This window comes from Triticum aestivum, chromosome 5B, assembly GCF_018294505.1.
Source record: "Triticum aestivum cultivar Chinese Spring chromosome 5B, IWGSC CS RefSeq v2.1, whole genome shotgun sequence".
NCBI lineage: Eukaryota > Viridiplantae > Streptophyta > Magnoliopsida > Poales > Poaceae > Triticum > Triticum aestivum.
In genome coordinates, this window is record NC_057807.1 from 475,451,015 (window position 1) to 475,476,483 (window position 25,469).

General features: G+C 42.5%; 1 pseudogene; it reads left to right on the plus strand.

Moving 5' to 3' along the window:
* The first annotated feature begins 4,825 nt into the window (after positions 1–4,825).
* On the plus strand, positions 4,826–5,347 carry LOC123114898 (nascent polypeptide-associated complex subunit beta-like; annotated as a pseudogene).
* The last annotated feature ends 20,122 nt before the right edge of the window (positions 5,348–25,469 follow it).

Here is a 25,469-nt window from a genome sequence, read left to right on the forward strand (position 1 = left end):
GGTAAGAAATGTTCTTGCTAGAAACCCGTAGCAGCCACGTAAAACATGCAACAAAAATTAGAGGACGTCTAACTTGTTTTTGCAGGGTATGTTATGTGTTGTGATATGGCCAAAAGAATGTGATGAATGATATGTGATGTATGAGATTGATCATGTTCTTGTAATAGGAATCACGACTTGCATGTCGATGAGTATGACAACCGGCAGGAGCCATAGGAGTTGTCTTAATTTATTGTATGACCTGCATGTCATTGAACAACGCCATGTAATTACTTTACTTTATTGCTAACCGTTAGCTGTAGCAGTAGAAGTAATAGTTGGCGAGGCAAATTCATGGAGACACGGTGATGGAGATCATGCTGTCATGCCGGTGATGAAGGTGATCATATCACGCTTCAAAGATGGAGATCAAAGGCGCAAGATGATAATGGCCATATCATGTCACTTTATGATTTGCATGTGATGTTTGTGATGTTTACATATTATTTGCTTAGAACGACAGTAGCATAAATAAGATGATCCCTCAATAAAATTTCAAGAAAGTGTTCCCCCTAACTGTGCACCTTGCGAAAGTTCGTTGCTTCGAAGCACCACGTGATGATCGGGTGTGGTAGATTCTAAGGTTCGCATACAACAGGTGTAAGCCAGATTTACACATGCAAAACACTTAGGTTGACTTGAAGAGCCTAGCATGTATAGACATGGCCTCACAACACAAGAGACCGAAAGGTCGAACATGAGCCATATAGTAGATATGATCCACACGAAGATGTTCACCGATGATGACTAGTCCGTCTCACGTGATGATCGGACACGGCCTAGTTGACTCGGATCATGTATCACTTAGATGACTAGAGGGATGTCTATCTGAGTGGGAGTTCATTAAAATTTGATTAGATGAACTTAATTATCATGAACATAGTCTAAAAATCTTTGTATTATGTCTTGTAGATCAAATGGCCCACGCTAATGTTGCCCTCAACTTCAACGCGTTCCTAGAGAAAACCAAGCTGAAAGACGATGGTAGCAACTATACGGACTGGGTCCGGAACTTGAGGATCATCCTCATAGCTGCCAAGAAAGCATATGTCCTAGAAGCACCGCTAGGTGAAGCACCCATTTTCCCAGCAAGTCAAGACGTTATGAACGCCTGGATATCGGGTAGTGATGATTACTCCCTGGTTCAGTGCGGCATGCTTTACAGCTTAGAACCGGGGCTCCAAAAGCGTTTTTGAGCAGCACGGAGCATATGAGATGTTCCAAGAGATGAAAATGGTTTTCCAAGCTCATGCCCCGGTCGAGAGATATGAAGTCTCCGACAAGTTCTACAGTTGTAAGATGGAGGAAAACAGTTCTGTTAGTGAGCACATACTCACTATGTCCGGGTTACACAACCGTTTGTCTCAGTTGGGAGTTAATCTCCGAGATGACTCGGTCATTGACAGAATCCTCCAGTCGCTCCCACCTAGCTACAAGAGCTTTGTGATGAACTATAATATGCAGGGGATGGAGAAGTCCATTCTCGAGTTATATTCAATGCTGAAATCAGCGGAGGTGGAAATCAAAAAGGAACATCAAGTGTTGATGCTGAATAAGACCACTAGTTTCAAGAAAGGCAAGGGTAAAAAGAACTTCAAGAAGGACGGCAAGGGAGTTGCCGCGCCCGGTAAATCGGTTGACGGGAAGAAGCCAAACAATGGACCCAAGCCTGAGACTCAGTGCTTTTATTGCAAGGGAAATGGTCACTGGAAGCGGAACTGTACCAAGTACTTAGCAGATAAGAAGGCCGGCAACACCAAAGGTATATGTGATATACATCTTATTGATGTGTACCTTACCAGTACTCGAAGTAGCTCCTGGGTATTTGATACCGATGCGGTTGCTCATATTTGTAACTCAAAACAGGAGCTGCGGAATAAGCGGAGGCTGGCGAAGGACGAGGTGACGATGCACGTCAGGAATGGTTCCAAGGTCGATGTGATCGCCGTCGGCACGCTAACTCTACATTTACCTATGAGGTTAGTTTTAAACCTCAATAATTGTTATTTAGTGCCAGCTTTGAGCACGGACATTGTATCTGGATCTCGTTTAATGCGAGATGGCTACTCATTTAAATCTGAGAATAATGGTTGTTCTATTTATATGAGAGATATGTTTTATGGTCATGCCCCGCTGGTCAATGGTTTATTCTTATTGAATCTCGAACATGATGTTACACATATTCATAGTGTGAATACCAAAAGATGTAAGGTTAATAATGATAGTCCCACATATTTGTGGCACTGCCGCCTTGGTCACATTGGTGTCATACGCATGAAGAAACTCCATGCGGATGGACTGTTGGAGTCTATTGATTATGAATCATTTGACACGTGTGAACCATGCCTCTTGGGAAAGATGACCAAGACTCCATTCTCCGGAACAATGGAGCGAGCAACCAACTTGTTGGAAATAATACATACTGATGTGTGCGGTCCAATGAGCGTTGAAGCTCGCGGTGCCTATCGTTATGTTCTCACCCTCACTGATGACTTAAGTAGATAAGGGTATGTCTACTTGATGAAACACAAGTCTGAGACCTTTGAAAAGTTCAAGGAATTTCAGAGTGAGGTGGAGAATCAACATGATAGGAAAATAAAGTTCCTACAATCAGATCGTGGAGGAGAATATTTGAGTCAAGAGTTTGGTACATACTTAAGAAAATGTGGAATTGTTTCACAACTCATGCCGCCTGTAACACCTCAGCGTAATGGTGTGTCCGAATGTCGTAATCACACTCTATTGGATATGGTGCGATCTATGATGTCTCTTACAGATTTACCGCTATCATTTTGGGGTTATGCTTTAGAGACAGCCACATTCACTTTAAATAGGGCACCGTCTAAATCCGTTTAGACAACACCGTATGAATTATGGTTTGGGAAGAAACCTAATCCATCGTTTCTAAAAGTTTGGGGATGCGATGCTTATGTCAAGAAACTTCAACCTGAAAAGCTCAAACCCAAGTCGGAAAAATGCGTCTTCATAGGATACCCTAAGGAAACCATAGGGTATACCTTCTACCTCAGATCCGAAGGCAAGATCTTTGTTGCCAAGAACAAATCCTTTCTGGAGAAAGAGTTTCTCGCGAAAGAAGTAAGTGGGAGGAAAGTAGAACTTGATGAAGTACTGCCTCTTGAACCGGAAAGTAGTGCAGCTCAGGAAGATGTTTCTGTGGTGCCTGCACCGACTAGAGAGGAAGTTAATGATGATGATCAAGGAACTTCAGATCAAGTTGCTACTGAACTTCGTAGGTCCACAAGGACACGTTCCACACCAGAATGGTATGGCAACCCTGTCTTGGAAATCATGTTGTTAGACAACAGTGAACCTTCAAACTATGAAGAAGCAATGGCGGTCCCAGATTCCAACAAATTGCTTAAAGCCATGAAATCCGAGATAGGATCCATGTATGAGAATAAAGTATGGACTTTGACAGACTTGCCCGATGATCGGCGAGCCATAGAAAATAAATGGATCTTTAATAAGAATACTGACGCAGATGGTAATGTGACCATCTATAAAGCTCGGCTTGTCGCTAAGGGTTATCGACAAGTTCAAGGGGTTGACTACGATGAGACCTTCTCACCCATAGCAAAGCGGAAGTCCGTCCGAATCTTGTTAGCAACTGCTGCATTCTATGATTATGAGATATGGCAAATGGACGTCAAAACGGCATTCCTTAACGGTTTTCTCAAGGAAGAATTGTATATGATTCAGCTGGAAGGTTTTGTCGATCCTAAGAATGCTAACAAGGTGTGCAAGCTCCAGCGCTCCATCTATGGGCTGGTGCAAGCATCTCGAAGTTGGAACATTCTTTTTGATGAGATGATCAAATCATTTGGGTTTATGCAGACTTATGGAGAAGCCTGCGTTTATAAGAAAGTGAGTGGGAGCTCTGTAGAATTTCTCATATTATATGTGGATGACATACAACTACTAGGGAAAAGCTTATACACAGAAGTTTATCAGTAGCGTGGTCTAAAAAGAGGCGCTACTGCTAATTAGTAGTAGCGAGGGTATAAAACCCACGCTACTACTAAGTTGATAGTAGTAGCGAGGGGTATAAACCCGTGCTGCTACTAAGTGTTCTTCACCGTGCCCTCCGGGACAAGCAGTAGTAGTAGCGCGGGTTATAAACCCACGCTACTACTAAGTTGATAGTAGTAGCGTGGGTTATATATCCCATGCTACTACTAAGTGGTCTCCATCGTGCACCCGGGACATGCAATAGTAGTAGCGTTGGGTTAGTGTGGGGTATAAACCCAACTCTACTGCTAGGTGATCTCCTTGCCGCCGCCACCTCCGCCTCTCACCCCTCCTTCGCCTTTGTCTCTATGTTTATCCTCCACTCCCCATGATTCTCCCAACCAACCCCATCACTGTCACCGACGCCGACGACCTCCTCTCCCCAACCCCACCGCCGGCGCCCCCACCTCACCAGCAGCCACTGCCTCTCTCGTCGCCCGAAGCCCTAGCTCAGGCCGCTGCGACCCACCCACAGCGACCCACGTTCACGCGCGAGATCCGCCCCATGGCGATGCTCAATCCAGGTAGGCCCGAGGAAGGAGAGAAGTTGGCTCCCTTCCTCCTCTCCGGTGAGCCTGAGCGAGCACCCCCTCCCCCCACTGCTCATCGGCGTTGACGTCGCGACCCACCTGCTCCGGCAAGGTCAGTCCCCCTCCTCCTCCAACACCCCTCCCCGCGAATTGCACGCTCAGATCGGGCGCTCCGCCGCAAGGACGGAGATCTCACGAGTTGTTTTTTTTTGTGGCTGGTTCCGCAGATGAACAAGGAGACGCTCATGAAGATGGTCGGCGCCGTCCGGACCAACGACAAGGGCGCCGTGCGCCGGTAGGTCCTCCTCCTCGACTGGCGTGACCGTTCTGTGGAAAAGGTTGGGATTGCAATTGCTAATCTGGCTTGTTGGCTGGGGTCTGGTGCAGGAAGAAGAAGGCGGTGCACAAGACGGCGACTAGGGATGACAAGCGGCTGCAGAGCATGCTCAAGAGGGTTGGAATCAACACCATCCCCACCATCGAGGAGGTCAACATCTTCAAGGACGACCTCGTCATCCAGTTCCTCAACCCCAAAGGTTTGTTATTTATTTCCTTCATGGTGTCTCTGCATACTCGCTGCTTGCTTCTGCTTACCATGTGGAGGTGTAGATGGGGTTTACTGACTTCTTTGTGTCATGTTTTCTGTCGGTGCAGTGCAAGCGTCCATCGCCACAAACACATGGGTGGTCAGTGGGACTCCCTAGACCAAGAGTATGGATCCATCTCACTTCTCTATCATTTTTCCATGATGATGATGATGCAAGTTGTAACATTCTTAGATTGGATTTATGGATGCATCAATTTAATGCAACAACTAACCTTCATTTGCATCCATTCAAGCGAGATCCACTGGTTGTCATTCCTTAATTATCCTAGTCAATATGAACAAGTTTATAACATCTCTCTATGCACCTGATTAGTCTTGTATCCCTGAGGCCATGCACTTTAGTTTGCCCATTCATGACATGCCTGTTGTTAAAACATGTGTTCATTTGCAGCTCCTTTCAATTCTTTTGCAGCTCACTTAATATATTTTTGCAGTTTGTTGTGAGAATCCATGGTGCTGGATGCGCCGCACCTTTTCTGCTTCTTCTCGTTTTGAGGCGAGCACCAGCGGTACGTATCAGCCCTCTTCTCTATGGTTCTGGCTAGGTAAGAACTAGGGATCTGTAGTAGCAGCTCATAGATTATTATTAGATTTGATAATTGGACATGGATTCCTGAACCAATTTGCAAATTCGTTAGTCATTTCAGTGCTTATACTTATTTGGTTTTGGTGCTTGGTCGGACCTTCTCTATGTTAGTTCCTTTGCTTAGCCAAATCAGTTAGGGATATAGCCCATCCATGATGTTGCGAGGTGTTGATTGCCTTCTAGCAAAAATCTGGAGCATTGGGTATCTCTAGCTGTAAACTGAATCTGGTTCAGTTAAAAACTGCACTGTCAAATCTGGACAGCCAGCTTCTAGGTGAAAAACGAGTTAGTTATTCTAAGAATTTCGAGTTGCCTCTATATGAAATCTGTAAAGCAAGTTCCAAGATTTCCGTAGAGTATTTATTTGTGTCGTTTGGATGTATGGTTTGAGAGCAGCCATTGTTTTAGTTTGCTATCCCGAAAGTTAGTATCCTGAGCGCATTATTTTCGTATGCCAATTTACGGCCTTGTAGAGGCTGTTTTAAAAAAGAGTATTAATACGAATTTTGTAGAGGGTTTGTAGTAGATTGCAAGGCCGATTTCAGTTTCAGTTTGCCCCACCGCTCTGAAAGGTGGAGGAGCCTAGATTGCAAGGCCAATTTCAGTTTCAGTTTTGATGGAGCCTAGATTGCAAGGTCGATTTTAATACTAGCACTCTCCATGCAGCTCCTCAATAATTGTAGTCAATTGGTTGGACAGTCTTCTTGTTTTCATAAATTTTTTCTAGTTATATACGTAGTTTACTGGGATTATAATGCTATCTTTGCTTACTGTTAACTGTCCAAATTGATGTAGAAAGACAAAAAGTTGTTGATCGCTTCCACGATTGTTTGATAGAAACGTCAATTAGTAAGTGAAAATAGACGTTTGCGCCTACTTGTATTTTATAGCAGTTTCTAAGACTGTAAATGTTGGTCATCCTTATGTGATTGGTTATATATGGATTATATATGTTAGGCCTGTTGAAAAGGACTGAAGAATCTAGAACAAGAACTGAGAGGCTATATAATTTTGCAGGGGCATACATGTTGGGGATTTCTTATTTGCGCGTCCATTCCTTGGTCGCCTTACGAGTTTGTCGTTTGTTCCACTTAAAATGTCCACAACTTCTCTGAACTTTCCAAGACCACCTCCTTGTTGATGTGTCTGCGCCATATGATTGCAGAAAGCACCTGGGATATACTAAGCTAAGTAGTGCCTTAATAGCTTCTTGCATTTTGTTGCACTTGCATCTCAGCAATTACACTAAAATCTGGTTTCTCTGGTTGTGCTACTGACATGTCTTTATATTTCTTGGCAGATTAACATATTCAAGTCAAGATGGTTAGGTTTGGGCAAATTTTCAATGCTGCAGGATAATGATGTTGAAGCGGCAGACTGAATCCATGACACCAAAGTGCAATTGTGGTAGATTATCTCTATTTTTCCTTTTCATTTTTCTTATTATTGGAGTGAGAACAGGTAGAATGAGGAACTGTGTGATAGTAGATACAACAACTGTAGTAGAAAGAAACTTATGTTTGCAATTGTTAATGACATACATACTTGCATGTTCTTTGAAGTGGTCAATCGTGAGTACCAATGCATAATGATGGGGTTTATGTATATGCTCATTTATTGGCTTCGGTGTCTAGTTAACCATGAAATAGAAGTCCATGTCAATTATGTATGCTCTTACTGGATGTGTTCTAATGCTGATTTATTATAAATCTTGTATTTGTCATGATATGTACTGGTTTATTTTTTTAATTCCTAATAAGTTAGTAGTAGCGTGGGGTGGAAACTAAGCGCTACTAGTATATAGGATACTAGTAGCATTGGTTGTTTACCCACGCTACTACTCTTTCATTAGTAGTAGCGCGTGTACGTAATAGCAGTAGTGCGGGTGGTACACACTATTACTAACAAAGTTAGTAATAGCATGGGTTTAACCCACACTACTACTGACTATTAGCTATAGCGTGATACTAGTAGCGCGGGTACCCGCACTGCTACTAGTCATTTTACCTGCGCTGCTAGTAGCCTTTTTCCTAGTAGTGTACTATTGATGGGAAATGATATAGAACTTTTGGATAGCATAAAGGCCTACTTGAATAAGTGTTTTTCAATGAAGGGCCTTGGAGAAGCTGCCTACATATTAGGCATCAAGATCTATAGAGATAGATCGAGACGCCTCATCGGTCTTTCACAAAGCACATACCTTGATAACATATTGAAGAAGTTCAATATGGATCAATCCAAGAAGGGGTTTGATAACCCACAAGTATAGGGGATCGCAACAGTTTTCGAGGGTAGACTATTCAACCCAAATTTGTTGATTCGACACAAGGGGAGCCAAAGAATATTCTGAAGTATTAGCAGCTGAGTTGTCAATTCAACCACACCTGGAAACTTAGTATCTGCAGCAAGGTGTTTAGTAGAAAAGTAATATGATAGTGGTGGTAACGTAACAAAAGTAAAGACAGTAAAAGTAATGTTTTTGGTATTTTGTAGTGATTGTAACAGTAACAACGAAAAAGTAAATAAGCGTAAACCAGTATATGGAAAACTCGTAGGCACCGGATCAATGATGGATAATTATGCCGGATGTGGTTCATCATGTAACAGTCATAACATAGGGTGACACAAAACTAGCTCCAGTTCATCAATGTAATGTAGGAATGTATTCCGAATATAGTCATACGTGCTTATGGAAAAGAACTTGCACGACATTTTTTGTCCTACCCTCCCGTGGCAGCGGGGTACTATTGGAAACTAAGGGATATTAAGGCCTCCTTTTAATAGAGAACCGGAACAAAGCATTAGCACAAAGTGAATACATGAACTCCACAAACTATGGTCATCACCGGGAGTGGTCCCGATCATTGTCACTTCGGGGTTACCGGATCATAACACATAGTAGGTGACTATAGACTTGCAAGATAGGATCTAGAACACACATATATTCATGAAAACATAATAGGTTCAGATCTGAAATCATGGCACTCGGGCCCTAATGACAAGCATTAAGCATAGCAAAGTCATAGCAACATCAATCTCAGAACATAGTGGATACTAGGGATCAAACCCTAACAAAACTAACTCGGTTACATGATAAATCTCATCCAACCCATCACCGTCCAGCAAGCCTACGATGGAATTACTCACACACAGCGGTGAGCATCATGAAATTGGTGATGGAGGATGGTTGATGATGACGACGGCGATGAATCCCCCTCTCCGGAGCCCCGAACGGACTCCAGATCAGCCCTCCTGAGAGAGATTAGGGCTTGGCGGCGGCTCCGTATCGTAAAATGCGATGATTTCTTCTCTCTGATTCTTTTCTCCCCGAAGGCCAATATATGGAGTTGGAGTTGGAGTTGGCATCAGAGGGCCACCAGGGGGCCTACGAGGTAGGGGGCGCGCCCAGGGGGGCGCCCCCACCCTCGTGAGCAGGGTGTGGGCCCCCTGGTCTTCATCTTTTGTGAGGATTTTTCTTTATTTTTTCTAAGGCATTCCGTGGAGTTTCAGGACATTCCGAGAATCTTTATTTTCTGCACAAAAACAACACCATGGCAGTTCTGCTGAAAAAAGCGTCAGTCCGGGTTAGTTCCATTCAAATCATAGAAGTTAGAGTCCAAAACAAGGGCAAAAGTGTTTGGAAAAGTAGATACGACGGAGACGTATCAACTCCCCCAAGCTTAAACCCTTGCTTGTCCTCAAGCAATTCAGTTGACAAACTGAAAGAGAAAAAAGAAAAACTTTTACAAACTCTGTTTGCTCTTGTTGTTGTAAACATGAAAAGCCAGCATTCAAGTTTCAGCAAATATTATGAACTAACCATTATCACAATAACACAAAGGTCTCACAATTACTCATATCAATAGCATAATCAGCTAGTGAGCTATAATAACAAAACTCGGATGACAACACTTTCTCAAAATAATTATGACATGATATAACAAAATGGTATCTCGCTAGCCCTTTCTGAGACCGCAAAACATAAATGCAGAGCACCTTTAAAGATCAAGGACTGACTAAACATTGTAATTCATGGTAAAAGAGATCCAGTCAAGTCATACCTGAAATAAACCAATAATAATGGATGCAAACGACAGTGTGCTCAGCAGGTGCTTTTTAATAAGAAGGGTGATGACTCAACATAAAAGTAAATAGATAGGCCCTTCGCAGAGGGAAGCAGGGATTTGTAGAGGTGCCAGAGCTCGGTTTTAAAATAGAGATTGAATAACATTTTGAGCAGCATACTTTTGCTGTCAACACAACAACTATGAGATGACGATATCTTCCATGCTAAAAAAATTATAGGCGGTTCCCAAACAGAATGGTAAAGTGTATACTCCCCTTCCTCCACAAGCATCAGTCCATGGCTTGCTCGAGACAACGAGTGCCTCCAACATTCAACGGGTCCCAAGGGGAGTTTTGTTTGCAATTATTTTGATTTAGTTTGCATAAAGCATGGGACTGGGCATCCCGGTGACCAGCCATTTTTCTCGTGAATGAGGAGCGGAGTCCACCCCTCTTGAGAATAACCGCCTACATGGAAGATAAGGGCAGCCCTAGTTGAAACATGAGCTGCTCGAGTACACAAAACCGATTTTTTTTGATGGTTTGGAGTTTGGCACATACAAATTTACATGGAACGGCAGGTAAATACCGCATATAGGAAGGTATAGTGGACTCATATGGAACAACTTTGGGGTTTAAGGAGTTTGGATGCACAAGCAGTATTCCCGCTTAGTATAGGTGAAGGCTAGCAAGAGACTGGGAAGCGACCAACTGGGAGAGCGACAACAGTCGTAAACATGCATCAAAATTAATTTACACCGAATACAAGCATGAGTAGGGTATAATCCACCATGAACATAAATATCATGAAGGCTATGTTGATTTGATTCAACTACATGCGTGAACATGTGCCAAGTCTAGTCACTCAGTTCATTTAAAGGAGGATACCATCCCATCATACCACATCATAATCATTCTAATAGCATGTTGGCACGCAAGGTAAACCATTATAACTCATAGCTAATCAAGCATGGCACAAGCAACTATAATCTCTAAATGTCATTGCAAATATGTTTACTTCATAATAGCTAACTCAGGAACGATGAATCATCATATTTACAAAAACAAGAGAGGTCGAGTTCATACCAGCTTTTCTCATCCCAATAAGTCCATCATATATCATCATTATTGCCTTTCACTTGCTCGACCGAACGATGTGAATAATAGTAAGAGTGCACGTGCATTGGACTAAGCTGGGATCTGCAAGCATTCAACTCAAGAGAGAAGACAAGTAATATGGGCTCTAAGTTAAATAATCATTCATGCATATATGAGGCCACTAAGCATTTTCAATATGGATCTTCTCGACCCCCAAAGGAAGGAAAAGAAAAACTATTTACACGGGAAAGCTCCCAACAAACAAAAGAAGAACGGGAAATATTTTTGGGTTTTCCGTTTTAATTACTACAGCAAAGAAATAAAGTACTACTATTTTTTTGTTTTCTTAAGGTTTATTAAACACACAAGAAGAAAGCAGGAAAAAGAAAATAAACTAGCATGGATATTGCAGTGAAAGAGTATGAACACCAACATCTAGCAATGAGTGTGTGTAAACATGAATGTAATGTCGGTGGGAAATACGTACTCCCCCAAGCTTAGGTTTTAGCCTAAGTTGGTCTATTGCCACGGATGGTCTGGCGGATACCCATAAGTGAAGCTGGGGTCATACTGTGACGCAGCGGCTATCGCCTCCTGAGCTACAGTGTAGCGTCTAGATGCCTCCGCTCTCCTCTCGTATTCATCTGCCTCCTCTCTGGTAATAACATATCTTCCTTTTGTCTGAAAATCAAAGAAGACAGGAGCAGGAAGAGCAATATGGACTACATGACGTTTGTTAAAGATTAGTCGATACTGGAGAGGTGGCTCTGTCCTCTCAACAAACCGGTGAAAAACCATAGAATCAAAATCTAAATAAGAAGGAGGTAAGTCCATATCACCCTCACGAATGTCTATCTCAAGAAAATTAGCTAAGCGGGTTGCATAAATTCCTCCAAAGAAATCCCCGTTATGTCTATTCTGATGCAACCTACGAGCTACGATGGCTCCCATATCATAAGATTGGTCTCCTAACACCGCACTTCTGAGAATGCTGAGATCAGGAGCACACAAGTGACATACTTCATCCTTAGCATTAATACATCTACCTATAAAGAGAGCAAAATAATGTATAGCGGGAAAATGAATGCTCCCTAAGGTGGCTTGTGTTATGTCTCTAGATTCCCCCACAGTTGTTTTAGCAAGAAAGTCTCTATATTCCGATTTAGGGGGATCCCTGACATTACCCCACGATGGAAGCTTGCAAGCAGAGGTGAAATCCTCTAAGTCCATGGTATAAGATTTATCATAAAGGACAAACATGACTGAAGGAGAATTACGCGAAGATGAAAACTCAAACCTCCTCACAAATGAACTTGTGAGATCATGATACTGGGGCATTTGTCAGCTTCAAAGTCCTCAAGACCGGCATTGCGCAAATATGCGCTAAATTCTTCTTTTATTCCTACATGATTCATAAAAATTTTCGACGGCCATTCACAGGGCCTCACAGGACCATCTCTTGGTGGTTCCTCGTCAGCATCACGTATTGCAAGCCTGGGACTTTGTTTCCTTGAAGGGCCACCTTGGAACATCCTCCTAAACATATTGCTTCCTTTGAGAAATTTCTGAAATTTTTAGTAACAAAAGTGAACCAACTTCAATAAAATTGATAGCAACAACTCCTGCAAGTGCCTAGAGCCTATATAAAGCATTGGAACTATTTGGAACCATATAAATTTGACATGCAAGCTCAAGAACAGGGTCACCTATGCAGCACAAATTTGCAATGAATAGAGCACTAGAATAAAAACTAATTGGACCAATGGAGGAGTCACATACCAAGGAACAATCTCCCCAAGCAGTTTTGCGAGAGGTGCTTTGAGCAAGGAGATCGAAAATCACAGCTACGGGGGCTGGAACTCGTGCTTGAGTTAGTTTTTCGTGTTTGTGTGAGACAGAGGAAGAAGATGGGCGCATGAATAAGTGGAGGAGGGCCACCGTGGGCCCACGAGGCAGGGGGGCGCGCCCAGGGTGGTAGGGCGCGCCCTCCACCCTCGTGGCCAGGTGGCAGCTCCCCCCGCGGTGATTTTTGCACAGTAAATTCTAAAAATTCCCGAAAAAATGATATTAAATTGTCATGGCATTCTGATGACTTTTATTTTCGGGATATTTTTATATTGAGCGGATAAGTCAGGAGACAGACAGAAAAATACTATTTTACTTTATTTCTACTAAATAATAGAAAATATAAAGAGGGTACAGAAGGTTGTGCTTCTAGTTTCATCCATCTCGTGATCATCAAAATGAATCCACTAACAAGGTTGATCATGTCTTGTTAACAAACTCATTCCGAGTAATCATGGAACCGGAGAAATTTCGAATGACACTAAGTTACCTCAACGGGGATATGAAAATCCCCAACAATAATTATATCATACTTTTACTTGACAGTAGGGAGAGGAAATTCGAAACCTCCAAATATAATCGATGGAATTTTTCCAATAGTGTTGATACTATAAACTTGAGGTTGTTTCCTCGGAAAATGTACCGTGTGTTCATTGCCATTGACATGAAAAGTGACATTGCCTTTGTTGCAATCAATTACAGCCCCTGCAGTATTAAGGAAAGGTCTTCCAAGAATAATAGACATACTATCATCCTCAGGAATATCATGAATAACAAAGTCCGCTAAAACAGTAACGTTTGCAACCATAACAGGCACATCCTCACAAATACCGACAGGTATAGCAGTTGATTTATCAGCCATTTGCAAAGATATTTCAGTAGGTGTCAACTTATTCAAGTCAAGTCTACGATATAAAGAGAGAGGCATAACACTAACACTGGCTCCAAGATCACACAAAGCAGTTTTAACATAATTTCTCTTAATGGAGCATGGTATAGTAGGTACTCTGGGATCTCCAAGTTTCTTTGGTACTCCACCCTTAAATGTATAATTAGCAAGCATGGTGGAAATTTCAGCTTCAGGTATCTTTCTTTTTTTAGTAATAATATCCTTCATATACTTAGAATAAGGATTTGTCTTGAGCACATCAGTTAATCGCATACGCAAAAAGATAGGTCTAATCATTTTAGCAAAGCGCTCAAAATCCTCATCATCCTTTTTCTTGGATGGTTTCAGGGGAAAAGGCATGGGTTTTTGAACCCATGGTTCCCTTTCTTTACCATGTTTCCTAGCAATGAAGTCTCTTTTATCATAGCGTTGATTCCTTGATTGTGGGTTATCAAGATCACCAGCAGGTTCAACTTCTACATCATTATCATTACTAGGTTGAGCATCAACATGAACATTATCATTAACATTATCACTAGGTTCATGCTCATCACCTGATTGTGTTTCAGCATCAGAAATAGAAATATCATTTGGATTCTCATGTGGCTCAGCGATAGGTTCACTAGAAGTTTGCAAAGTCCTATCATTTTTCTTTTTCTTCTTTTTAGAAGAACTAGGTAAATCAATATCTTTTCTCTGAAAATCTTGCTCGATTCTCTTAGGGTGGCCTTCAGGATACAAAGGTTCCTGGGTCATTCTACCGGTTCTAGTGGCCACTCTAACAGCATAATCATTTTTCTTACTATTCATTTCATCAAGTGCTTTTTTTGAGCTTTAAGTACTTGTTCTACTTGAGTGGTAACCATAGAAGCATGTTTGCTAACAAGTTTAAGTTCACCTCTAATATCAGCCACATAATCACCCAAGCGTTTAATCATATAGGCATCTTGTCTTAATTGTCTACCAAAATAAGCATTAAAGTCATCTTGCTTCAACATAAAGTTATCAAACTCATCCAAGCACTGACTAGCAATTTTAGTAGGAGGGACTTCAGCTTTATCATATCTATAGAGAGAATTTACCTTTACTACCTGTGTCTGGATATCGGGAGGTTCTTCAGTAAATAAGTAACTGAGATCATATACTTCTTCAACAGGTGGTAAATTAAGACCGTGTATTTCTTTAATAGGAGGTAAATTCTTAACATCTTCGGCTTTAATACCTTTTTCTTTCATAGATTTCTTTGCCCCTTGCATATCTTCAGGACTAAGAAATAGAACACCTCTCTTCTTCGGAGTTGGTTTAGGAATAGGCTCAGTAATTGGCTCAGGAACAGGCTCAGGAGGTAGCTCGGGAGGTGCCCAATTATTTTCATTAGCCAACATATTATTCAATAGAATTTCAGCGTCATCCGGTGTTCTTTCCCTGAAAAGAGAACCAGCACAACTATCCAGGTAATCTCTGGAAGCATCAGTTAGTCCATTATAAAAGATATCAAATATTTCAGGTTTCTTAAGAGGATGATCAGGCAAAGCATTAAGTAACTTGAGAAGCATCCCCCAAGCTTGTGGGAGACTCTCTTCTTCAATTTGCACAAAATTGTATATTTCCCTCAAAGCAGCTTGTTTCTTATGAGCAAGGAGATATTTAGCAAAGAAGTAATAAATCATATCCTGGGGACTTTGCACACAACCAGGATCAAGAGAATTATACCATGTCTTAGCATCACCCTTTAACGAGAACGGAAATATTTTGAGTAAATAAAGATAGCATGATCTCTCATTATTAGTAAACAGGGCAGCTATATCATTCAACTTAGTAAGATGTGCCACAACAGTTTCAGATTCATAGCCATAGAAAGGATCGGATCCAACCAAAGTAATTATATCTGGATCAACAGAAAAATCATAATAATCCTTATTGGGAACACAAATAGGTGAAGTGGCAAAAGCAGGGTCGGGTCTCATTCTATCTCTAAGAGATTCTTTACCCCATTTAATTAGCAACCTCTTAAGTTCATATCTATCCTGGCAATCAAAATTAGCGGCAGAAGATTCTGCATCAAAAAGATAACCTTCAGGGATAGGAGGCATATTTTCATCATCAATCTCATCATTGTATTCAGGTGCAATAATTTCTCTTTCTTTAGACCTAGCAATTTGCTCATCAAGAAATTCACCAAGGGGCACAGTAGTATCAAACATAGAAATGGCATCATCAATAACATGCGACATATCAGAATTCATAGCGGTAGCAGGTTTAGGCGTCGCAAGCTTACTTATAACAAAAGGAGAATCTAGTGCAGAGCTAGATGGCAGTTCCTTACCTCCCCTCGTAGTTGAGGGCAAAATCTTGGTCTTAGCGTCTTTAAAGTTCTTCATAGTGTCCAGCAGATATAAATCCCAAGTGACTCAAAGAATAGAGCTATGCTCCCCGACAACGGCGCCATAAAATAGCCTTGATAACCCACAAGTATAGGGGATCGTAACAGTTTTCGAGGGTAGAGTATTCAACCCAAATTTGTTGATTCGACACAAGGGGAGCCAAAGAATATTCTCAAGTATTAGCAGCTCAGTTGTCAATTCAACCACACCTGGAAACTTAGTATCTGCAGCAAGGTGTTTAGTAGCAAAGTAATATGATAGTTGTGGTAACGGTAACAAAAGTAAAGACAGTAAAAGTAATGTTTTTGGTATTTTGTAGTGATTGTAACAATAACAACGAAAAGTAAATAAGCGTAGAACCAGTATATGGAAAACTCGTAGCACCGGATCAATGATGGATAATTATGCCGGATGTGGTTCATCATGTAACAGTCATAACATAGGGTGACACAGAACTAGCTCCAGTTCATCAATGTAATGTAGGCATGTATTTCGAATATAGTCATACGTGCTTATGGAAAAGAACTTGCATGACATCTTTTGTCCTACCCTCCCGTGGCAGCAGGGTCCTATTGGAAACTAAGGGATATTAAGGCCTCCTTTTAATAGAGAACCGGAACAAAGAATTAGCACAAAGTGAGTACATGAACTCCTCAAACTATGGTCATCACCGGGAGTGGTCCCGATTATTGTCACTTCGGGGTTGCTGGATCATAACACATAGTAGGTGACTATAGACGTGCAAGATAGGATCTACAACACACATATATTGGTTCAGATCTGAAGTCATGGCACTCGGGCTTTAGTGACAAGCATTAAGCATAGCAAACTCATAGCAACATCAATCTCAGAACATAGTGGATACTAGGGATCAAACCCTAACAAAACTAACTCGATTACATGATAAATCTCATCCAACCCATCACCGTCCAGCAAGCCTATGATGGAATTACTCACGCATGGCGGTGAGCATCATGAAATTGGTGATGGAGGATGGTTGATGATGACGACGGCAATGAATCCCCCTCTCCAGAGCCCCGAACGGACTCCAGATCAGCCCTCCCGAGAGAGATTAGGGCTTGGAGGCGGCTCCGTATCGTAAAACGCGATGATTTCTTCTCTCTGATTTTTTTCTCCCCGAAGGCCAATATATGGAGTTGGAGTTGGCGTCGGAGGGCCACCAAGGGGCCCACAAGGTAGGGGGCGCGCCCAGGGGGGCGCGCCCCCACCCTCGTGAGCAGGGTGTGGGCCCCCTGGTCTTCATCTTTTGCGAGGATTTTTCTTTATTTTTTCTAAGGCGTTCCGTGGAGTTTCAGGACATTCCGAGAATCTTTATTTTCTGCACAAAAACAACACCATGGCAGTTCTGCTGAAAACAGCGTTAGTCCGGGTTAGTTGCATTCAAATCATACAAGTTAGAGTCCAAAACAAGGGCAAAAGTGTTTGGAAAAGTAGATACGACGGAGACGTATCAGGGTTCTTGCTTGTTTTGCAAGGTGTGAAATTGAGCACAGCTCAATGCCCGACCTCGGTAGAAGATAGAGAAAAGATGAGTGTCATCCCCTATGCCTTAGCCATAGGGTCTATTATGTATGCCATGATGTGTACCAGACCTGATGTAAACCTTGTCGTAAGATTGGTGGGAAGGTACCAAAGTAATCCTGGCATGGAACACTGGACAACGGTCAAGAATATGCTGAAGTACCTGAAAAGGACTAAGGATATGTTTCTCGTTTATGGAGGTGACGAAGAGCTCGTCATAAAGGGTTACATCGATGCTAGCTTCGACACGGATCTGGATGACTCCAAGTCACAAACCGGATACATGTATATTTTGAATGGTGGGGCAGTAAGCTGGTGCAGTTGCAAGCAAAGCGTCGTGGCGGGATCTACATGTGAAGCGGAGTACATGGCAGCCTCGGAGGCAGCACATGAAGCAATCTGGATGAAGGAGTTCATTACCGACCTAGGAGTTATTCCCAATGCGTCGGGCCCGATGAGTCTCTTCTGTGATAACGCTGGAGCCATTGCCCTTGCCAAGGAGCCCAGGTTTCACAAGAAGACCAGGCATATCAAGCATCGCTTCAACTCCATACGTGAAAATGTTCAAGATGGACACATAGATATTTGTAAAGTACATATGGATCTGAATGTCGCAGATCCGTTGACTAAACTTCTTCCACGAGCAAAACATGATCAACACCAGAACTCTATGGCTGTTCGATTCATCACAATGTAACTAGATTATTGACTCTAGTGCAAGTGGGAGACTATTGGAAATATGCCCTAGAGGCAATAATAAAGTGGTTATTATTATATTTCCTTGTTCATTATAATTGTCTATTGTTCATGCTATAATTGTATTAACCGGAAACCATAATGCATGTGTGAATACATAGACCACAACATGTCCCTAGTGAGCCTCCAGTTGACTAGGTCATTGATCAATAGATGGTCATGGTTTCCTGACCATGGACATTGGATGTCATTGATAACGGGATCACATCATTAGGAGAATGATGCGATGGACAAGACCCAATAAGCATAGCACAAGATTGTGTAGTTCGTTTGATAAGAGCTTTTCTAATGTCAAGTATCATTTCCTTAAACCATGAGATTGTGCAACTCCCGGATACCATAGGAATGCTTTGGGTGTACCAAACATCACAATGTAACTAGGTGGCTATAAAGGTACACTACAGGTATCTCCAAAAGTGTTTGTTGGGTTGGCACGAATCGAGACTGGGATTTGTCACCCTGTATGACGGAGAGGTATCTATGGGCCCACTCGGTAATGCATCATCATAATGAGCTCAATGTGACTAAGTAGTTAGTAACGGGATCATTCATTACGGAACGAGTAAAGTGACTTGCCGGTAACGAGATTGAACAAGTTATTGGGATACCGACGATCGAATCTCGGGCAAGTAACATACCGATTGACAAAGGGAATTGTATACAGGAATGATTAAATCTCCGACATTGTGGGTCATCCGATGAGATCATCGTGGAACATGTGGGAGCCAACATGGGTATCCAGATCCCGTTGTTGGTTATTGGCGGGAGAGCTGTCTCGGTCATGTCTGCATGATTCCCGAACCCGTAGGGTTTACAGACTTAAGGTTTGGTGACACTAGAGTTGTTATGGGAATTAGTATGTGGTTACCGAATGTTGTTTGGAGTCCCTTATGAGATCCCGAATGTCACGAGGAGTTCCGGAATGGTCCGGAGGTAAAGATTTATATCTGGAAGTCCAGTTTCAGTTACCGGAATAATTTCTGGGTTATCGGTATTGTACCGGGACCACCGAAAGGTGTTGGGGTGTCCATCGGGTGGGGCCACCTACTCCGGGGACTTAGTTGGCTGAACAAAGGGTGGGAACCAGCCCCTAGTGTGCTGGTGCGGCCCCGCAAGGGCCCAAGGCGCCTAGGGTTGAAAACCCTAGGGGGTGGGGGCGCCTCCCACCAACTTGGGCGGCAAGCTCCCCCCCTTGGCCATCGCCCCCCTAGATGATATCTAAGGGGGCCGTCCCCCTCCCCCATTCCCCTATATATAGTGGAGGTTTGGGAGGGCTGCCACACCCCTTCCCCTGGCGCAGCCCTCTCCCTCCCCAACACCTCCTCCTCCATAGTAGTGCTTGGTGAAGCCCTGCTGGAGAACTGCAAGCTCCACCACCACGCCGTCGTGCTGCCGGAGCTCTCCCTCAACTTCTACTCTCCCCTTGCTAGATCAAAAAGGAGGAGACGTCCCCGGACTGTACGTGTGTTGAACGCGCAGGCGCCATCCGTTCGGCATTAGATCGGATCTTCCGCGGTTTGAATCGCCGCGAGTACGACTCCCTCATCCGCGTTCTAGTAACGCTTCCGCTTAGCAATCTTCAAAGGTATGAAGATGCTCATCCTCTCTCTCTCTCTTGTTGCTAGAATCTCCTAGATTGATCTTGGTGATGTGTAGAAAATTTTGAATTATTGCTACGTTCCCCAACACTAGCTAGGTTAATTTGGTTTACTAACTAGGTTAATTAGCTATTTTTAGATGTTTTGTTAACTAATTTGGTTAACTAAGTAGATGTTAATTAGGTTAGGGCAGTAGTGGTACTATTAATTAGATGTTTTTTAGTTAGGGGAGTAGGTTAGGTAACTAAGTAGATGTTAGTTTAGGGCTTGGGTGTTTAGTTTAGAGAGAAAAAATAATATAGTTTTTTACTATTTTTTAGTAACTGTTTAATAGAATTAGTAAGAAAATTAATCGAACTAGTTGAACTAGTTTATTTTTAGTAAGTACTAGTTTATTTTTATCTATAGTAAGAAAATTAATAGAACTAGTTTGTTTTTAGTAAAAAACTAATAGACTAATTTATTTTTTAGTTAAAGCAATTATTCCTGCATCGACGTTGATGATGCCTATCCCACATCCTTGTCGTCGACTCGACGGAGGAGGCCTGCTTGATCAGAGGGACAATTCCCGAGACTGGGCTCCGTCGGGCTGGTACTGGGAGGTGCTACCTTCCGGTGGCGCAGCTTGGTGAGGAGCCAACCCGTCATTGACCCGAACCTTCTTTGGTGGCGGTCGCGTGGGCCAGTGACGGTGCGGAGGCTTGAGGACCCCGCAGAGGTGGTACATCACCGTGTCAGCGGGGAGGACGAGCACGTCTGTCGCTACATGGTTGCGTTTGAGGGCAGGTTCTCCAATACCTGGCAGGTTCTTCAGGGATCTCACTGGAGCTATGATCCTGTGAAGGTTCCTTCTCTCTGGGTGTCCACCGCCCGCGCTGATACCCATCGTTCGCTAGGGTTTAGCTATATTAGTGATGTTATATGTATGATACTATTCGAGATGTATTAGTGATAATTTATTTTAATGCTCAAATTGGAGAACTACTCCTATTTTGAATACTCAAATTGGACAGCACTATGCAAGGCGTATGCATTTGATTGGTTGATAACTTATAGGGTTTCACTAAGTCCTAAGATGAGGATAATAATGTTTGTATTTATATTTTGTTTTTGCAGCCAAATCTCCACGTCGTCGCCGCCGCCGTCCCCGTCATGGACTCCCTCCGACCTCGAGGTGAGACCAGCCAAATCTCCATGTCAATATGAGTCCTATAGGATATTTTGAAATGTTTTTGTTCATATTTTCAACCATTGAAATGCAATGACCATCAAGTTTGAATGTGATGACCATCACGTTTGAATGCACATAGGATATGTGCTTGCCCAAGTGGCCATGTTTGTAGGTAACACCTCCGAGTGGCCTATGTTTTGCCGGAGTGTTGATTAATTTCCGTTCCGGCAAATTTCAGGCGCTCGATATGTCCTTTTTTAGAAAAGGTCATGCCGGATTTTTCCGTGAATTTTGGCATGACTTGTGCTAGAATATGTAGGAAATATCGAGTGGCCTGGATTTTCTAGAAATATAATTAATCGAAATTTCGGGTTGACTTTAAGTCTGTCGAGGCTCCATACATGACAATCAAAAAATAAGTGAGGGAGAAAGTCAGCACCATATATGAGAGAGGAAGAATCCCGACTGTTCTCGTGGGGATCGTTTCTCCTTCTTCTCCTTGTGCTAGACCTTTGTTATGCACTAGGGGAAGGAGGAGTAACGACCATCACCGACGGTCAAAATATCAGTGAGGGAGTGTGTCCACCATATATGAGAGAAGAAGAATGCCGACTGTTGTCATGGGGTCGCTTCTCCTTCGTTCCCGTGTGCTAGACATTTTGGTTTAATGCACCCGGGAACGAAGGGAGGAGCGACCATCGCCAACGGTCGAATATATACACCAAGTGAGCTGAGACTTTTCAACAAAAGACTCGACGGACCGATAGTCAACCCATGCTCAATAATAATGATCTAATTTAGTCTAATCTTTGAATTATGGACATAGGAAATGTCGTTGGACGATGAAAGTCTCGCCAAGTGCTCCTGGTGCGGTGACAACCGGGGTTTCTTTGACAGGCCTCACTTGGTAGAAGGCCGGTGCTTCAGCATTAAGCTCCAAGAGACCTTTGATGCTGAAACGGCACACTACGACGCAAAGTATTTCTTTTTCGTAATTAATCTCGACTTCTTCTTCTTCAACGTATAATTTTCGTCTTTTACAATTCGACTAGCTTATCCCATGCCATGCAAGACGCTATGTCTTGGAGAGGATGGATTTTGAAGATCATGAAAGTATGGAAACAAAGAAAATTTTCCTAGGGACCCATCATGGTATGGATTTTGATGTAAATCTATACAATTCTAGTAGTGTATCCCATATTGGTTGCCCGAATTGGGAAGCACTTTGCAAGATGTATGATTTTCTTGAGGGTATGCTTGTCACCATGGATCTTGGTGATCCTGACATCGCCCAAGACAATTTGGACATTTGGGTCCTTGTTTATACGCTTCCAATTCTACCGCTATGTGAGTTTCTCAAACATAGTTATTAAGTAATTTATATTTTTTATTTCCAAATAGTTGATAGCTTATTTCCATTCATAGCTTATTTTCATTCTTCAAAGAATGTGCGGAAGATAGTAGATAGGACCTACTACACCGATTGCTCAGAATTAACTTATCAGGAAAAAATCATCTGATCTCATTTATTACGGATCTTGAGAATTACAATATATATTATCAAACTCCTCCACATTATGGTCAATACGTGCCACTAGTGCACGTGTTGAACTACGGTAACATCCATGGAGATGTCATGGTAAGATTTTTTACTATTACGACATCAGTGCATCTTTTGCATAAATTCTTCTAAAACTCAACTACATTGCTAACTACAAAGTCATTACTATGTTTTCCAACAGAAAATCCCGAACGATTGTGTGCCTCATCTGATGTTTTGGAAAGGTCGCCTTGATGTTTTGAACTTACGGCCAGGTCATCCTACTAGTCACTCTTGTCGATACCAGATTTCTAAATGCGATGAAGACATTACAATCAAAGATTGGAAAAAAAATGTATGGTCAATCGTATGGGGCTACTTGGAAACAACATTGTGCGAAGGGCAAGAATTGGAGATAAGATAATATCCATTCTCCATAACGGAGAGTCAGGGCCTATCTTGTTTTATGCTATTTTACCTTAGAGAGGGTATTTAGGTCCTACCTAATACTCATCATCATGTGCTAAGAACAAATTAGTAGGATTGGTTAGATGACTATGATGATGATGAGTATAACTTGTTATTATGGTATCGAGTAGAAGTAGTATGATCGATGATGATGAGTAGAACTTGTTATTATGATACCAATGATGTGTTATTTATTATTATGATCGATGATGCATGATGCTAAGTTGTTTTATGAGCATGATGAGTTATAATATATATATATATATATATATATATATATATATATCAGTAGGTGAAATGAACATGGATTAGATTCAAGTGGAGGCAACATGTGGTGCACATCGAAAGTACTACTAATCCAAACTAGATGAAGTTTGGATTAGTAGTATTTTCGACATGCACCACATGTTGCCTCCACTTGAATCTACTCCACGTTCATTTCACTCACTGTTATATATAATAACTAATCATGGTCCTAAAATCATATGATGAAAGTACTTTATATAAAACCACAATGAAAATAAGATGTATTTTTAAAAATACAGGAAAAGTTAGCAACAAGGCTTTCACAAAAAAACGCTATTGCTACTTAATATTATCAGTAGCGCTTTCTAGTACAAGTGCTACTGCTCACTAGGAAGAGCAGTAGCACTGGACTTCCAACGCTACTACTAACAGTTAGCTGTAGCGCCTTAGTGGTAGTGCTTGTACAAGCGCTACTGCTAGCTACAAAACAAGCGCTACTCCTAGGGTTTTCCCTAGTAGTGTGTCCTTGCAAACGATTGCTACTATGAGTAGTGTAGGGGCAACCCAACATTTCCACATTTGCTCTTTGGTTTATGCACATACCAGTCTTATCACTCTCTTTTTTGGTGAGATTATGGTGATTTCTAATTGGCCCACCAATGCCTGCAATAGTAGTACTTATGTCACTTGAATAAGGGTTTTGAACTTTGGTGGGAAGGAGGACATCCCGTCATGTGGCTCTACTTCGATTCTCCCTTTCCTTATTGTAGCCAACAACCTGATCCCCTCATGCATCCTCTCTACAAGATCATCCCACTTTTGCATCAACCGCTTCCTTGTTTTGTTGATATTCTCTAGTTTTACCACTACCTCTTGCATATGTGGAAGCAACTGAATTCACTCCCCGTTGGTGCATCACTATAGGGAAATGTTGGGCCTATAACTCTAGGCCCATTGTTGTGCTTTTTTCCTGGGTGATGACATCATCTTCCTCTGATTCAGTAGCCGCCTGCATCGATGGATCTTGCGCCCCACCATCAGGGGCAAACTTCTTGATTGGTGGCGGGTCTTGGGGATTTGAGAAAGGAGAGGCTCTCTTCAGTGTTAAGTTTGAGCGAGATTGCATATGTGAGGAGTTTTCCTCTATTGGATAATGAGCAACTGGTGTTGACCGAGGGCCAAAGGCCAATACATATACATGTGTGGTAAAGTGCAGGAAAACCCCTTATACGATGGGGATATACAAAAGGGGACTATACACATCTAACACCCCCCCCTCAAACTCATGGTGGGTCAAAGACACTGAGTTTGGAGAGAAAAAAGACATCCTACGCTCGAGTTTGTGCCTTCGTGAAGAAGTCCGCCAACTATAACTCATAAGGCACATAGTGAAGAGTGAGAGTCTGATCCTGCACAACGGCACACACAAAGTGGGCATCCACACCGATGTGTGTGGTGAGCTCATGCTTCACCGAGTCACGTGCAATACTGATAGCACCGGTACTGTCGGACATCAAGGGAGTCGAGGTAGTAGCAGACACACTAAAATCCTCTAGTAACCACTGTAACCAGATCACCTCAGCCGTCAACCTAGCCATTGCTCACAACTCAGCCTCTGTACTCGAGCGAGAAACTGCAGTATGTTTCTTTGTCTTCCAGGTAATAAGAGAGCCACCAAGAAAGACATAGTAAGCAAACAACGAGCATCGATCAAAGGAATCACTAGCCTAGGTATCATCAGAGTAGGCCTGGAGCTCGAGAGAGTTGGAGCGAGGAAAGAAAATATGATGAGAGATCATGCCACGAACATATTGTAGAACACAGAGGAGATGACTATAGTGGACAAAGGTGGGGGCTGAAACAAACTATCTCAGGATGTGGACAGGATAGGAGATGTCAGGACGCGTAATAGCAAGATAGACAAGGCTGCCAACAAGGTGATGATAGCGAGTGGGATTAGGGAGAGGGTCGCCATCAAAGGCACGAAGCTGAACATTCAGCTCCATAGGAGTCACAATAGTGCGCTCACGAGCGGCGCAAGCAAGAAGATCCTGAATATATCTCTCCTGGGAGATG